At 39.1% G+C, this 11,241-nt stretch overlaps 1 protein-coding gene across 2 annotated transcripts in view; it reads right to left on the reverse strand.

Annotated features, from left to right (window-relative positions):
• tyk2.L (tyrosine kinase 2 L homeolog) overlaps positions 1-2,502 on the reverse strand; it is a 45,770-nt gene extending 43,268 nt beyond the window's left edge. Inside the window, exon 1 of one of the 2 annotated variants that reach the window (XM_018250931.2) lies at positions 2,353-2,502. The gene's annotated coding sequence lies outside the window, so the exon portion shown is untranslated. 2 annotated transcript variants of the gene reach the window in all.
• Positions 2,503-11,241: the final 8,739 nt, after the last annotated feature.

Raw genomic sequence — 11,241 nt, forward strand, 5'->3', positions numbered from 1 at the left:
CTGCTATTGACAAGCTGAAACTTTAGGCTTGTGCAATAAGTTCAATATATAAAATATGGCATTTTTAGCTCAGGGGTTCAGGGTCTAGAAGTCACCATGACTGGTCCTCTGAAAATCATAAACCAGGAGCACGACTGCAAGGAACATTTTGCCTTTAAGTGTGCTTGCTCCTGACCAGAGACCAACACCAAAGAACGCAGGACAGAAAGTCAAGTGAGCAGTCATCAAGGCCACCCCTCCCGCTAGTCAACTCTCCTTTTCAAGAGTGCTATGATGGATGAGAGCTGTCCTGCCAAGTTTCTTTGCCGGGAATGAGGAAAAGGAAGGGCCCAGTAGAGGGAAACTTGGAGTTAAGTTATCCTTTAAGAATAGGTACATAGTATATAGAGCTACCACCTGGCAGGACCAAGAATGCATTACAGAGGGTCCATGTTAGTGATCCCCAACCAGTGGCTTTTGAACAACATGTTGCTCACCATCCCATTGGATATTGCCTTACATTCCTGGTTTGGAGGCAAGTTTTAGTTGCCTAAAAACCAGGTGCACTGCTGAACAAAACCTCCTTTAGGCTACCAGTCCACACAGGGGCTACCAAATGCCCAATCACAGCCCTTATTTTGCACCGCCCAGGAACATTTTTCATGCTTGTGTTGCTCCCCAACTCTTTTTACATCTCATTATGGCTCACAGTTAAAAAAAAAAAAAGTTGGGGACCCCTGGCCCAGGTGTGGCCATGTCGTAGATAAACTAGAAATGCAATGCGGCAACCTTTGATCTATCACTGATTTACACAACCATTAAGTTTGAGGGGTCTATTAGAGTCATTATGTTTGAGGGGTCTATTAGATTGCGCTTTCCCGTCTGCGGATGAAATGCAAATGCTTTCTGATCTGCCTCAGTGTCAGTAAACAACGACATGAAAGACCTCCACCTTTCAATGTGACATGCTGTGAAATTGTGGCCAAAAAATTCACACTTGGGCACATCAGAGCCCAGCAGAATTTAAATGCACAACATGTGCCACTAACCTAACAGCTAGGGTTGCCACCTGGCTAGTAAAAATGATGGTTGCTCTCAATGTTATTAATAGGGGGGAAAGATAAATATATAGGAAGGTTGGTATTTTTTTCCAGAAAAGGTGGCGACAGCACTAATGGGAGGAATGTTGGTACTTGTAGCCCCTCCATCAGTTACTGGTTATAAATATACAAGAAGTGTACAAGCCCATTGCACAAAGCCCTTGTTCTGCCAGCAGTGCAGGTGAGAATAAGAGGATGGAACCAACAAAATGGAATACTATTAGGGATGCGCCGAATCCACTTTTTTGGATTCGGCCGAAACCCCGAATCTTTCGCAAAAGATTCGGCCGAATACCGAACCGGACCCTAATTTGCATATGCAAATTAGGGGTGGGAAGGGAAAACCATTTTTTACTTCCTTGTTTTCTGACAAAAAGTCACACAATTTCCCTCCCTGACCCTAATTTGCATATGCAAATAAGGATTCGGTTCGGCTGGGCAGAAGGATTCGGCCGAATCCCGAACCGAATCCTGGATTCGGTGCATCTCTAAATACTATGCCTCGAAAAATAACTAGTCTTTAAATAAATACCATAGCAAATGGTCACCGTGGAATAATAGTACCTATTCAGATGTTGTTTTTTTTATTTCCTTAAATCCAGAGAAGCTATTGGACCTAATGTTTGCTAATTATTTCTTAACTTCATTTTTTGGTCGGTACCTAGAACATTGTTTTTGTTTATGTTTTGTTGGTTTTTCTTTTCTTTCTTTCTGGTAATCTACCGGTACATATTAGATTAAAATACATGCTTTATCCTATCGTATTGCTATGAAAGGAAAATGTAGACGTCAGAAATGATATAACTCAACAATTTAAGTGCTATCTTTCTACTATGTTGGGTTTTTTTTTTTTTCTGTTTTTAATCTTTTAAAAAACTAAATAAAGAAAAAAAAAATAATAATAATAAGAGGATGGCACTGGGCAGAATACAGGGTAACAATGGCTACAGAAACATTTAAAGGTATATGGTATATAAGGTATATGCACCCCACATACATTAGGAGCCAAGGTAAATGTCTGTTTCTAGGTAGTTCAGTCCCAGTTCCTTGACAATCCAAAGACCAACAACATACTAACAGGGAAGCTGCAAGTCACCACTATCAGACATGATGGACTCCTCCAATTCAGCAAGGGGGTGTTGTAAGGAATATACCATAATAAAGATGTCACTAGGAAGACTGGGGAAGATAAATATGAAGGGGCGTTGCTAATTAGGAGTAGGGCGGGGGTAATTAGGGGGACAGGCCCAGGATAGCAGGTTCCCAAACTCACCTTGCCCAATCACATGACCCGCAATGCTCCTTCCATGGGTACCCGAGGGTCTTCTGTTTGTCAGGCCGAGAAGACTAAACGTGACGCCACTAGGGCGGGACAGGTTTATTAACCACGCCAACTTCCGGCCATCGCAGGTTGCTTATTGGTCAGCGCGGTCATTTGCCAACACGGCTATTGGCTGCAGGCAGAAGGGATTGCCCAGTAGAAACATCACGTGACTAAAAGCAGGAAGTGCCTCTGGTGTTTTTTTTTTTACCTACGTTGTTTTTTTTGGAGTGTAGACTAAAAAGTCAGGCAGCTAGAGGCGTGTTGTTTGCGTGTGTGGAAATCCCGTGAGAACTATATCACTCTAGTCCTGAACTGAATTGCAGAACAGAAACACAGCACGTTACACAAGATATGATTCCTAAATCTGTTGTGGATTTAAAACTGATATACCGTGATGGAAACTGCTCCTGAAATATATGCCAGAGCCTTGCAGTCTTCTTTGTCAACACTGGGACAACTATGACTTGAATTTGTTCACTTTTAGTAGGGTAGTGATATTCTGAGACAATTTGCAACTGGTTTTTATTATTTGTGTTTTTGAGTTATTTAGCTTTTTGTTCAGCTGCTCTCCAGTTTGTAATTTTAGCTGTCTGGTTGCTAGGGTCCAAATGACCCTAGCAACCATGCATTAATATGAATAAGAGACTGGAATATGAATAGGAGAGGCCTGAATAGAAACACGAGTAATAAAAAGTGGCAATAATTGTAAATCTGTAGCCTTAGGGCAGAGACAGACGAGAAGATTCGGGGGGAATTGGTCGCCCGGCGACAAATCGCCTCTTCTTCGGGGCGACTAATCTCCCCGCCGGTTAGAATCTAAATCACCGGCGGGATGGCACTCGGAGCGCTTCCTTGTGAGGCGACTTCGGAAAACGAAACGATCCGAGTGCCATCCTGCCGGCGATTTAGATTATAGCCGGCGGGGAGGCAGTTCGAGGAAATTAGTCGTCCGAAGAAGAGGCGGTTTATCGCCGGGCGACTAAATCCCCCCGAATCTTCTCGTCTGTCTCTGCCCTTACAGAGCATTTGTTTTTTAGATGGGGTCAGTGTCCCCCATTTGAAAGCTGGAAAGAGTCAGGACTCAGTTCGGTATTCTGCCTTTCTCAGCAGGATTGAATACAAATCCTTAAAATCACATGACTTTTCATCACACAGACAAGGAAGTAAAACATTTTTTAACCGTGCAGCGTATGTATATGCAAATTAGGATTTGGTTCAGTATTTGCCAGAATCTTTCACAAAGGATTTGGGGTTCGGCCAAATCCCAAAATAGTGGATTCAAATGCATCCCTATTGATAAGATACTGAAAGTTAACTTAAAGGTGAACCACCCCTTTAACCCATGGCCACGTGTTTGCTTTAATTCCACCTGTGCCTGGCTAAAAATGCTTTTCAGTGATTAGTTGGAAGTTGCTGTGGGTTACTGCCCAGGTGCAGATTTACCCTGATAAATTACCCTCCAGTGTTACCCCCCTTACTACAACAATGTATTTAATTGAGTTGATCAAATATTTAGCGTATTTAATCAACTCACGAGGATTCTCCAGTACTCACCCTGTTTTGACCCCAGCTCCCCCTGTAATTTGCCCCTGAATTCCAGTGAACCCCCCCTCTGCCACATTGCAGAGTTGAGCCCATGATCAGGGCATAATGCGGCAAGTCCAAAACAAACACGATGTATAAAAGCGCAGGGTTCTGGAACTCAGAATTTTCACTTAGAGTGATACTGACACTAAAAATCTATTCATATTATTATAGTACATTACGAGGCACATTTACTAAGCTCGAGTGAAGGATTCGAAGTAAAAAAACTACTACGACCTTCGACTACGACTGATTCAAACGATTCAAACTAAAAATCGTTCGACTATTCGACCATTCGATAGTCGAAGTACTGTCTCTTTAAAATATACTTTGACTACCTACTTCGGCACTTTAAACCTACCGAGCTATAATGTTAGCCTATGGGGACCTTCCCCATAAATTTTCTAAGCTTTTTTTGATCGAAGGAAAATCCTTCGATCATGGATTAAAATCCTTCGAATCGTTCTATTTGAAGGATTTAATCATTCGATCGAACGATTTTTCCTTTGATTGTTAGATCAAAGTATTTTCAGTTAAGGATAACCCTCCTTAAAGATATTCGAAGGATTTTACTTCGAGGGTCGAATATTGAGGGTTAATTAACCCTCGATATTCGACCCTTAGTAAATGTGCCCCTACAAGTTGCCTATAGGTCATGTTAATAATTTTTCACTTATAGGGCTGTTTTTGTAAATGACTATTACTTGAAGTTCCTAAATCTGATTGTTTTGTCTACCTGACTGTCCCTTTTCCAGCTGTCAGTTAGAGTTTCTAATGCTAAAGGACTAGTGGAACTGTTGTGGAATTCCAGGAACAGGACATGACGAGGTAAAACGATAAACAAAGTTTATTTGACATGATATGTGTGGATTCTGAACTCACCAAGAATGAGAGTCCCAGATAAAGGAATCACAGGGTTTTTATAGACTTTTTATTTTCACGGCACACAAAGACAAGCTTGTGAGAAACTGCTCCCAGAATGTTACATTGTAGTTCTGAATTCAAGTATTTAGGGGGTTATTTATTAAGGTTCAAGTTGTGTTTTCCATGAACATTTGAGTTTTAGGGGCCGATTCATCAAGAGTCGAATATCGAGGGTTAATTAACCCTCGATATTCGACTAGGAACTAAAATCCTTCGACTTCGAATATCGAAGTCGAAGGATTTAGTGCAAATGCTGCGATCGAACGATCGAAGGATTATTCCTTCGATCGAACGATTAAATCCTTCGAATCGAACGATTCGAAGGATTTTAATCCAACTATCGAAGGAATATCCTTCGATCAAAAAAACTTAGGCAAGCCTATGGGGACCTTCCCCATAGGCTAACATTGACTTCGGTAGCTTTTAGCTGCCGAAGTAGGGGGTTGAAGTTTTTTTTAAAGAGGCAGTACTTCGACTATCGAATGGTCGAATAGTCGAACGATTTTTAGTTCGATTCGTAGTCGTAGTCGAAGGTCGAAGTAGTCCATTCGATGGTCGAAGTAGCCCAAAAAACACTTCAAAATTCGAAGTTTTTTTACTTCGAATCCTTCACTCGAGCTTCATGAATCGGCCCCTTAGAGTTGATTTTTTTGGTCAAAACTCACATTTTCTGGTTAAAAAAAAAATATATATATATATATGTTTTTGGAGATTTATATTACCCTGACCCTGGAAATAGCTTGAATCTGAAAATACACATAGATATACATCTAAAACCTGTCGAGGTCATGACGAATTCAATAGCAGAGGTCCCTTTAACCATTTGAAGATGTTAATAGCCTTCATGATGTTCAAGTTTTTTTTCAGAGGGTTTTGCCCGAAAACTAAATCAATTTGAGTGATTCGAGTTTTTTTCTCGCGAAAACTAGATCAATTTGAGATTTCTGGTTTTGCAATTTGAACTCATTCAATCGAGTTTCAGAAACCATTTGAGATATAAAAAAACATTCAACTTTTGATAACCCTCCTTAAAGTCTTGAAACAGCACTAACAACTTAATGGGTCACAGTGCTGCAGGTAAATCTGGCCTATACCATACCTCTCATTTTTGACCACGCCCATTTTGTGACCACACCCATAAATACCACATTCATTCTACAAAATTTGACATTATGAAAAGTTTGAACACATTTCTGGGGGTTTTAGGCTCCGGTTATATGTGTTGTTACAGTATACATTGAATTGCCCTTTAAGATGCTAATCTCAGTTCTCCAAAGCTAAAATTGTATCTTTGCATATCTTAAATTGTTACAAATATATCTAAGTGCACGTATTCAGGGCTTTCTGGCTATTCAGTGCAGGAGATCAAAGAGAAACTCAGGGCATTTCAGTAACAATCCAGGACTGCAGGCTGAGCTGTCAAAACAGGACTGTCCTGCAAAAAACAGGACAGTTGGGAGGTCGCTATACAGATTCACTACACCAATATGGCAACCCCTTATAGAGGAACATGGGATATCAAATAGGTATTGGTAAAGCAGCTGGAAAATCCTTTTATGGAAAATTATCAATAACATGCAAAGACGATGTTATGAACGATGTAAAAAGAAAGATTTAATTTCTGGTGTCAGTATCTGTTCAAGGCAAATGGCACATTTGGATTGGGAGATACAAGGCACTTCGCTTACCATGTTTATTTTAGCAAAGACCAAAGCTGTTGAAATTGCTTTTTGTTGTTAAGTGCCTGCAATCACCCTGTGTGCCAGAATTCCTACTGTGTCCCATACCAATAAATACAGGCTGTGAATCACTGGCCCTATACTACTACTAAGTTAGCAAGACTTAACCCAGGGGTCCCAATTATTAACCCACTGTAACCAATAAGCAAGCAAGCCTCGCTCCATTATTATATACAGTCTATTTGATTATTAGCTCTTCGGGCAGGGTCCTCTTTACCTTTTGTATTGCCTATTGGTTATTTTCTGTATGTAGTCTGTACGTTCAATGTATACACCCCTCTATTGTACACGGCTGCAGAAGATGTTGGTCCTATATAAATTCATGATGATAGTTATAATAATAATGATAGTGGTATTGATGACCAATGTGTGCTATAGTCGTGAAGAGCCCCCTAATGGACACTTATACGTGTATCATCCTTTAGGCAGAATTTCAAGGGCCTCACACAAGTCTAAACCATCCCAAATTTACTTTATACCTCCCCCTGCTTTTTGTTTACGGCCACCCTTTCTGTCCACACACATACATCCAAACTGTCCCGTTTTTCACAGGACAGTCCCGATTCTGACAGCTCAGCCCACAGTCCTGGGTTTGTTACTAAAATGTCCCGACTTTCTCTTTGATCTCCTGCACTGAACAGCCAAAAAAAAAAAATACAATGTTTCTAACTTAATTGGCTTTTGGCAGAGAGCTCAGAATAGATACTTATGTAACATTTTAAGATAAGAAAGTATCTTGGGAGAACTTAGACTCAAAACTTAAAGGAGAACTAAATCCTTAAAATGAATATAGAAATGCCATATTTTCTATACTGAATTTATTGCCTAAAGTTTCAGCTTGTCAATAGCAGCAATGATCCAGGACTTTAAACTTGTCACAGGGGGTCACCATCTTGGAAAGTGTCTGTGACACTCACATGCTCAGTGGGCTCTGATTGGCTGTTGAGAAGCTAAGCTTAGGGGTCGTCACTAATTATCCAGCAGAAAATGAGCTTCCCCTGTAATATAAGCTGATGCTACAGGTTTGCTGATTATTAAATTCTGATGCTAATTGCACTGGTTTCTGTGCTGCCATGTAATAATTATCTGTATTAATTACTAATCAGCCTTATATTGTGACATTTCTATTCTATGTGTACTGTAAGCTCAGTAAGTGACAGCAGCACAGAGCATGTGCAGTGAATCAGCAGAAAAGAAGATGGGGAGCTACTGGGGCATCTTTGGAAACACCGATCTTTACTGCTAAAGTGCTGTGGTTGCCTTGGGCTGGTACAGAAGCACAAAACATAATATACAACATTTCTAGCTACTTCTTTAGTTAAGCTTTACTTCTCCTTTAAGATCCGCTCGTTTGGCGACCTCACCAAAAGAGCGGATTGAATAGTGTATGGCCACCATTAGTCCTGGTAGTGCAGTTAGTTTCATTGCCACTGAGTACTTCTCTGGTGTGACATGAGCCAGAAAGAAAGCATTGATATTAACATGGAAACTGTCTGTACTGATTTGCCGCCCTGAAATGAATGCAATTTTATCCACTCCAGTCATTTCCTATACAATTTCTCTGCTGTTTATCTGCCTGGTGTGATTCAGCTACCGGTGTGTGTATAATAGGATTCCAGCTGTAATCTTTCTTTATTATTTGTCCTCTCCCTCTCTGTAATAGTCTCATTCCTTTACCATAATTAGATTTCCATTCTGATCCATTTAATAACGTTAAGCAGAATTAAAGGAAAATCAATTTACTGGTGTAAAAAAATTAAATGAAATTCATTTCATTTTTTTTTAATAAGAAATATCAGTGATTTGAAATATGAGTTCACTTCATTACATGTTACAGAAAGATAAATATTACTGAAGTGTAGATGGATGGAAAATGATAAGTACTGTGATGTTTGAAGACAAGTGCAAAGCTGTTACCAGCCAATGCTTAGGGGCAGATTTATTAAGGGTCAAACTGAAAATTCTAATTATAAATTATAAATTCAAATATATCAATTTTTTTTTATTTTAAAAAAATTCGAATTCGATTTTCGAGATTTATCATACTCTGGCCCTTTAAGAACTTGAATTTGACTATTTGACCACCTAAAACCTGCTGAATTGCTGTTTAAGTCAATGGGAGACATCCAGTGATTAATTTGGAGTGGTTTGCTGCCTTGTGTCAGGGGGTCACCATCTTGGAAAGTGTCTGTGACACTCACATGCTCAGTGGGCTCTGATTGGCTGTTGAGAAGCTAAGCTTAGGGCTCGTCACTAATTATTAAGCAGAAAATTAGGTTTCCCTGGCCTATAGAAGGCAGGGAGGGCAAATCGAGCACCGCACAATGGATCGTCGCCCTGTCGCCGTTTCTGAGGAGGAGCACAAGTGGATAATCTATAAGTTATTTCTTGATAAAGACTTTGCAAATTTAAAGTTAAGTACAAACAAAATTTTTTTTATGTTACTGGTCTTTTAAAAGGGTGGTTCACCTTTAAGTAAAGGTTTAGCATGTAATAAAAGCAACTTTTCAATTGGTCCTCATTATTTATTTTTCATACTTTTGTTATTATTTTGACCCCATCAATAACAAATGCTCTGTAAGGTACACATGTATTGTTATTGCCACTTTTTATTACTACTTTTTTCCATTCAGTCCCTCTCCTATTCATATTCCAGTCCATATTCAAATCAATGCATGGTTGCTACGGTAATTTGGACCATAGCAACCAGATGGCTGAAATTGCAAACTGGAGAGCTGTTTCATGAAAAGCTAAATAACTCAAAAACCACAAATAATAAAAACCAATTGCACATTGTCTCAAATTTCACTCTACATAATATAAAAAAATAATTTAAAGGAGTACATACCCTGCATGTAAGCATTACATATAGGTCAAAAAATGACTAGCCTCATTATTGATTTTTTTCTTTAAAAATATACTTTGGTTTGGTCTGACTTATTCCAAAAGTTAATACATTAAATGGCTTCTTTATAAGAGATCAGTACATGTACAGATGATTTTAAAGGCTGGCCAGAAACAGAATAAATTGTGTAAAATATATAATTGAACATAACGTTGTTGTGTATGAAGTGGCCAATGTGCCAACACAGCATTTCATTTAAATGTTCGAGGGCAACATTGTATTTCTCTGAAACCTGGGCCTGCTGAGCTGTAACTCACAGAGATTATGTAGAGTATTGCCGGCGATTTGGGAATACCCTTTTAATAGTGCCGTTTCTTTGAATCAATTTCTAAACATGAAAGCCTTCTCTGAAGAATGCTTTGACATTTTACAGTTGCTCTGCAGCTCAATAAACATGAATGCGTAATGTTGATCACTGGGAAAAGCCAATAACTCCGACCTGGGGGGATTCCTTGAAAGCAAAACCAGCCTATTCGGTTGATTTAATGTTTACATGATTTTCTAGTAGACTTAAGGTATAAAGATCAAAATTATGGAAAGATCCATTATACGGAAAGCCCCAGGTCCTCAGCAATCTGGATAACAGGTCCCATACCTATACAGGTATAGGATCTGTAATCTAGAAAGCTCCAAATTACAGAAAGGCCGTCTCCCATAGACTCTATTTTAGCTAAATAATCAACATTTTTACAAATGATTTCCTTTATTCAAACCATGATATAGTTAATCCTTATTGGAAGCAAACCCATGTTATTGGCTTTATTAAGGGGCCCATTTACTTAGATCAAGTGAAGGAATAGAAGAAAAAATACTTTGAATTTCGAATGGTCGAATATGGCTATTTCGACCATCGAATCGAACAATTCTAAATAAAAATCGTTCGACTATTCGATAGTCGAAGTACTGTCTATTTAAAAAATACTTTGACCCCCTAGTTCGCCACCTAAAACCTACCAAGGCCAATGTTAGCCTATGGGGAAGGTCCCCATAGGCTTCCTAACAATTTTCTGATCGAAGGAAAATCCTTCGATCGATGGATTAAAATCCTTCGAATCGTTCGATTCGAAGGATTTAATCGTTCGATCGAACGATTATTCCTTCGATCGTTCGATTCGTAGGAATATCGCTAAATCCTTCAACTTCGATATTCGAAGGATCTACATTTGGCAGTCGAATATCGAGGGTTAATTAACCCTCGATATTCGACCCTATGTAAATCTGCCCCTTAATGTTTAACAGATATACTGTATGGAAATCCAAATTACAAAAAATCTATTATCCTGAAAACCCCAGGTCCCAAGCATTCTGGCTAACCGGTCCCTTACCTATACTTCTGGTCTTTTTGTAATAATTTTCTAGCTTTGCTAGAAAGACAATGGGACAGGTTTTAAAATGCCTATGGCAGTCCTAATGCTAGTACTCCATGTTATTAACATTTACAGATAAAAGTACCTGCTAAGTTATACATCATATTAATAGGTGATGTAAAATATATAAAGGGATTCTGTCATAATTTTTATTGGTGTAGTTTTTTATCACTAAATTACACTGTGTACATTGCAAGTAAATCATTCTACCATTTAAAATGTTATTCTTCATTATTTCATTTTTTTTGGTGTAAAGGTCATTGTGCCGGGTCACGTGCTTTCAGAAAGAACCAGCACTTCACAATGGAACTGCTTTCAG

Source organism: Xenopus laevis, chromosome 3L (assembly GCF_017654675.1).
Source record: "Xenopus laevis strain J_2021 chromosome 3L, Xenopus_laevis_v10.1, whole genome shotgun sequence".
In the NCBI taxonomy this organism is placed as follows: domain Eukaryota; kingdom Metazoa; phylum Chordata; class Amphibia; order Anura; family Pipidae; genus Xenopus; species Xenopus laevis.